Source organism: Equus asinus, chromosome 3, assembly GCF_041296235.1.
Source record: "Equus asinus isolate D_3611 breed Donkey chromosome 3, EquAss-T2T_v2, whole genome shotgun sequence".
In the NCBI taxonomy this organism is placed as follows: domain Eukaryota; kingdom Metazoa; phylum Chordata; class Mammalia; order Perissodactyla; family Equidae; genus Equus; species Equus asinus.
Window position 1 is genome coordinate 109866215 of NC_091792.1, and position 6569 is coordinate 109872783.

Consider the following 6569-nt stretch of genomic DNA (forward strand, 5'->3'; position numbering starts at 1 on the left):
TGAGAAATTGAAATGAAGAGACTAGGATAAGGCACTTTCTATTTAAATTTTTTCTTTAACATGTGGTCTAGTTTTATTTGAACTATGCTCCAATGGAGGGGTAGATCTTGAAGTCAGTTTGGAATCAGCCATTTTCATATTTCGTATGGGGAAAAATATTTGTATCCTTCAATAGAAAAGGTCCTTTGTATCAGTTAGAAACCTTGGAAAAACCACTTGATGAATGTAAATGATATCCTTCAACTTTTAAATAATAGAAAACAAGTTCAATCTTGATTAGATGGGCAGGCAAAATGGCAGCCAGGAATTGGCATAGAGGATGAAAGAAGAGAAATCTTTCTGTTCATATATAATACATTTGGGCAAAAGCCAGGGTATAGAAAAGGCAGAGCTTTGGGCAAGGCGAGCTGAAGCAGGTGAACAGGAGGAGAGGATAGGTCAAGATTGAATGATGAATAGATATGGAGATAGAACAGTAGAGTGAAATTAAAAGAATGCTTTATGGGGCTGTCCTGGTGGCTCAGTGGTTAAGTGCACACGTTCTGCTTCCGTGGCCTGGGGTTTGCCAGTTCGGATCCTGGGTGTGGACGTGGCACCACTTGGCACGCCATGCTGTGGTAGGCGTCCCACATATAAAGTAGAAGAAGATGGGCACGGATGTTAGCTCAGGGCCAGTCTTCCTCAGAAAAAAAGAATGCTTTGTGAATTTTTTCTCTTTGTAAAACAGGAGTAGCTATTTCCTGTAGCACCTCATGCCTGGATTATTGCAGAGGATTTTGCCTTAATGTTTCTCAGAGACGTGTCAAATACGAAAACCTTGTGTCTTCTTGAATTTCAGAGGACAAGTATCAGGTTCTCCAAGAGGTACTCAAAGGCTTTTCTCCATTTCTCCATGCAGGTGAGAGATGCTGGAGGGAAAATGCCATAGGACTTGTTTTTCCAAAGAAATTATGTTCTTTCTTCCTACTTTAACTTGAATTCTTTTTGTACATTTTAGGAGGCTGAAGTGCTAAGGTTTGCAAAATTGTTTTTCATCTATATCTTGTAATTTTCACAAAGTTGACCTAGGACCTCTTTTGGATTGTGGGAGTATTTGCGATCTATTATTTAGCTCTAGATCTTTTGGGTCTCAGATAAAATGGAGATAGAAAAATGTCCATTTTAACTTCCGGTTTTAGCGGTACTTACGTTTCTTTAGTATTTTTTTCTAGTTGTTTAAGGAATTTTTTTTCTCTATCTGAAAGTCAATTATAATTCTTTAAAAGCAAGGATTATGTTCTTGGTTATTTTCTTTTATAAACCAAACCATCCCTCCTACTCTACTCCACCTTTCATTCTGGCTTGTCACTTAGTTCTTAATAAATAATTTGTAGTCGATTAATTTTAGAATTGACAACCCCTGCCTCCAGTTACTACACTGATACAGAGAAAAGGAATCAATGCGTATTTCTAGCTGGAGTGCCAACAAAGATGCATTTGGCAATGGAAAAAGAAACAATGTGAAAATGAATGAGGATAGAAACATATTAGGCATCAAATTTGGCACATCTTTTGTTTTTTGTCATTTCAGATATTATATTTTTATGTTTTTTCTTTTTTTTTTTGAGAAATTTCAAATCATTTGACTAATCTAGATTTGTTCTTTGCTAAGATATTAGCTCTTTTCCAGCTGACTTTCCTTTGTTTTTCTACTTGGATTAATTCTTGATTATTTGTGTCAGATGATTTCTTCTATTATTTGTAATTAACTTCTCTTTGTTGCTAATTCTTTGTTCTCACTTTTACACAGAAAAGGAGCTTGAAATAAGAGAGCAATTGAACAGGTTTCGGTTGAGAGCCTCAGATGTGCTTAATATTGGTTTTCTCAGTATTTTATAAACTATATCTATTTTTACTTCTCGTGATTAGTTGTGGAAACCTTTCTATGTTTGAACAATGTCTCAAAATGCTGTTTTAATAAAATAATATTTTTGTTATAAAGTATTACATATTATTGTAGAGAATACAAAAAATACAAAGGAAGAAACAAAATCAGCTGTCATTTGATCACACAGAGATAACTACTGTTATCATTTTGGTGTATCTTCTTCCAGTCATTTTTATGTTCATGTTTAACAGGAGTATTCATACTATATGACCTGACTCATTTCTATTTTATTTCTTTTTGTGGGCCACAGATCTAAAGTGCTGTTAAATGTGATGATTATGGGCATCCTTGTTTGGCTTCCTTGTTTAGCAGGAATGTCTTTCCCAAAGTGCTCAATAGAATATTAATAGGTGCTAATTGTGACAAGTGTTTTGTGGTCAAGTAAGTTGGAGAAACACAAGGGTAAACAAAGTTTATTTTTCTTTAACGGCAGAAATTCCCAGGGACTTAAATATGGCCATGAATTGTGACGTGCAGAAGGAGGGTTTATAACATTCAAGTTTTCCAAACTTATGTGAGTGCAGAATCCTTGATATTTTTCAAAAAAGTTTTTTAATGAAATATACTCCGGGAAATACTTCCCTTGGGTTTCACTTTTAAGTATGATATTGCTCTTGGTTTTAGATAGATAATCTAAGAATGCTAACAAAAAATACTATTTCTAGTTCATGCAGTTGCTTTAAATTTTTAAAATCAGGAATAAATGCTGAATTTTAAGTGCATACTTTGGACATCTATTGCAATGATTACATATATGGTTTTCCTACTTTAATCTCTGTGATATGTTAATAGATTCCTGAATATAAACTCAATATTATTTTACCAGCATTGGCTTTCTAAGCCTCAGTTTCTGTGTATAGAAATTAAAGATAGTAATGATACCTCTCTCAGAGAGATGTTAAAATTAAATAAGAAAATGCGTGCAATGAGCTTAGCACCATTCCTGGAAAATAGTAAGCCATTATTACAATGAAAATAGCTTTGGCTACAAATGCATAAGCTTTGATAAGTAGTTCCCGTATTTTAATTTTTTCCTACATGATGTGTAATTGTTGTTTTAATGTGCTCGTTAAGCCAATAGCTATGTAGGTTGATGCTTTACATTTTCATTTTGATTAGTTAAAATTATTAATTTCTCACTCTATGGCACTGTGACCAGTGACTGTGATTTGAATAATATTTGCTTTAGGAATTTGAGATTTCTCTATTATGGAGTGATATATTATCAGTATTTTTTTTTTTTAAATCATTGGTTCCAAATACACTTGGAGAGATATTTTCTTTTGTAGGTGACAGGATTTAATCCATAGCTATGTATTTTAAGTTATTAGTTGAATTATTCTAATTCTCTATAAGAAATAGTACTTGTGTTGTTTTTTGCCTAAAAATTGATTTTGTATTGTTATTATCATTCTGACTTTCTTTTTATTTGCATTTGTCTATTTGTCTTTCTTTTTTGTGTGTGTGTGTGTGAGGAAGATTGGCCCTGAGCTAACATCTGTGCCCATCTTCCTCTATATTGTATGTGAGACGTCCCCACAGCATGGCTTGATGAGTGGTGTAGGTCTGTGCCTGTGATCCGGACCCGTGAACCTGGGCCACTGAAGTGGAGCATGCTGAACTCAGCCACTACACAACCAGCAGGACGGCCCTGTCTTTCTTTCTTTTTTGACTACTTGATCTGTCAAAAGTTAAGTTCTCCCACAGCTGTTTGTTCCTGTCAATTTCTTCTTTTAACAGTTTGAACTTAATTAATATTTGACAGTATGTGATTTAGTACTTAAAGATTTTTGACTGTTATATCTTTGTTATGGGCTATATCTTTTTATCAGTATTAAAAAAAACCCAGTTTTGCTTTTAATTATCATTTAGTTTACCTGATAATTGGTGTTAACTTTTTTGAGGTTATTTTCTTGACCTCCAACTCAGAAGAAACCACGCAAATGACACCGTGTTCAGGTGAAGATGAGTTTGGTAGTTACTGCAGTAAGGAGAAATTCACCTATGGGTGGATGTGTAAGGAGTTCTGTGGTTTGGTTTAAAGTGGTCTTCAATGCGGGAATCTGAGTAGATTGTGCAAAGCTTTTGATGTTATAGTTTAGGATTGGTGGACGTGGCCAGATAAGAGTTTTGAAGCCTTGATGAGTCAAACAGCTGTTTGATAACAGAGTTTGCCCATTGAAGAAATCTCTTTTCCCGAGAAGAAGGCTGTTCACTCTAATGCCCTTAGAAGGAGGCAAGTTGAACAGCCTATTGTTTGGATAAATGGATTTTACAGAGTTCATGAAACAAAGAGTAATGTTTTTTAAAACTTTATATTCCTGGGCAAGAATTTACTGGAATAGTAAAATCATTTTAACTTAGGACAGTCAATTCTTGATCCTATTAAATTTGTGGTTACAGACAGTTTGTTCTCAATTTGATAAATCTTTGCCCATCTTTTTAAAACATTTTAATGCCATGTTATTTTAGGTATGTCTCTTGGAAGCAGCATGTATTTAGATTATGTCTTTTAACTCAATTTGAGAATCTTAGTATTGTAGTGGAGAAATATAAGCTTTTTGTCCTACGTTCAAATATTTTATCTTAAATCCTTCATCTGTCTTTTGTATTTTCTTAGTCTTATTAAATGTGGCTGTTTCCTTTAGTTTTACCTTCTCTAGTAATTGAAAGCTGTAGTCCTCATCAGTGTTAGTATAATATGAAACTTGCCATTTTTAACCAAATACATGCTACCTTTCATGTCTCTTCTTTCAGTGATTATTTTTGAGATTTTGTGTTCAACTTTTTACTCCAACAGTTGTTTAAATTTGTCTTTGTTTAACTATTCTCAAAGTGTACCATTTGTGTCTTTATATCCTAACTTTCTCATTCTTGAACTCTTAATTTTGATATCTTTAGGAAAATATCATGAAGGGCACAGAGGGGTTATATTTTTGAATTCTTGTATATCTGAGAGTCTTCCCGTTGTTTTAAAAAATGAATGACATTTGGCCAGAACTAATCATTAGGTCACAATTCTTTCTCTGAAAATTTTCTGTTCATTATTTTACTATTAAGTAATTTTAGAAATGTCAGAGTCTACCTGGCTTTTATTCCTTAGAGGTTAATCTATTTAGTTTTCTCTGCCTTTGCTTAGAGTTTTTTTCCTGATTGTGTTACTTAAAAAAAGTTTGCTTGAATAGTTCTAAAAAATGGTCTCTTTTTATCATTTTCCTTGGTTTACCTTATTTTTTCAATTATGTTTCGGTTGTTACTTTGATTATGAATATTCTTCTTTCTTGAAAATACCCATAATTGCTAGGCAGAATCTGATTCTTTGTCTCTATATATAATGTTTCCTCACATCATTGTTATTTTATTTCTTCATTGTCAGTTGTGTCCTTTAAAAAGTATTATGCAGATTTTTTGTTTGGCTATTACAATTTTCATTTCTTTGAAACATCTTTTGATTTTATTTATCTCCCTTTAGATCTTAGTTTGTTGTCTTTGTGTCTCCTCATTTAACTGTCCTTCCATTTTATTGTTTTATTGTTCCCTTAGATTCCCTAGCCTTGTCGGCTACCTTTTATTGCATTAGTGGTACCAAATTACGTTGAAGTTCCCATAAATCTTTCTGAAACTTTTCTCTTGGTTCTTTAACTAAATTAGGTTCAGGGCTTTGCTCATTTTCTGTCTTCAAAGATAATTTTCCCTTTTCCTCAGACTTTGTTAATTTTTTAAAACCACCTCCATTCCCCCATCCCCTGAATACTTCTCATGAGGAAAGAGAATTTCTTTCTTATGAAGAAAGAAATATCCAGAGCTTAGAATGCCAACTCGTATGTGGCTTATGTTGGCTTCCCTATCTATTTGGGTAGCTGTTCAAAATGCTTGTCAGAGATACTGAGCTTGGCTTCTTTTCTACTTCTACTTCTTGGTTGTCTGAAACTTTGAAATGATAGAGTTTCTCAACAGCAGTGATTGTCAAAATCAATTATAGAGCTTTAAAAAGTACCTATTTCTGGACTTCAAACCTGGAAATTCGGTGCAAGTGTGTGTGTGTTTGGAAGAATAATAGAGTAAGGCTTGGAAACCTCTTTTCTAAAAGCCAGATTGATTTGACAGACCTGAAACAGTTACTCTCTACTTCTGAGGTTTGCGCTACAGATACAGGAAAAAAGTATCCTCGTGCTTTCTGTCTGTCTGATTGTGGCAGCCAAGACTGAATGGGGGAAAACAGGGCAAAAATAGGATAAAACAGAAAAAAACATGGAGAGGGAAGTTTTGCAACTCAGAAATAACATTGTAAACAGTGAAAAGCCTGTTTTAGTCCAAAAAAATATCTAAAACTTGAGTTAAAAAGAAAAGCTCAACAGATTTGAGTACTGGCAAGTACTGTAATTAGTACTATATTTTTCTCAGCTCCCACCAACTTGCTCTACTTTTGGAGACTATTCCATCTCAGCAACACTGGCTTCACAGGCGAGCATTTGCACAGGGCTGTATACTTGGAGGGCACCAAGCTTGGTTTAATCTTCTGTTGTCACTGTCTTGAAATTCTTAATAACTTCATTTTTGAATTTGTGTTTTGTGCGTGAAGTCCAATGGGATTATGCAGCATGAGCAGGAGCAGAGGAGATACACACAATAAGTGCATCTG

At 34.1% G+C, this 6569-nt stretch overlaps 1 non-coding gene across 1 annotated transcript; it reads left to right on the forward strand.

The window, feature by feature from the left end:
- Positions 1-6022: 6022 nt before the first annotated feature.
- On the forward strand, positions 6023-6151 carry LOC123284893 (small nucleolar RNA SNORA31). The gene has a single exon (XR_006526333.1). It is a non-coding gene; the product is annotated as a small nucleolar RNA SNORA31 (small nucleolar RNA).
- The last annotated feature ends 418 nt before the right edge of the window (positions 6152-6569 follow it).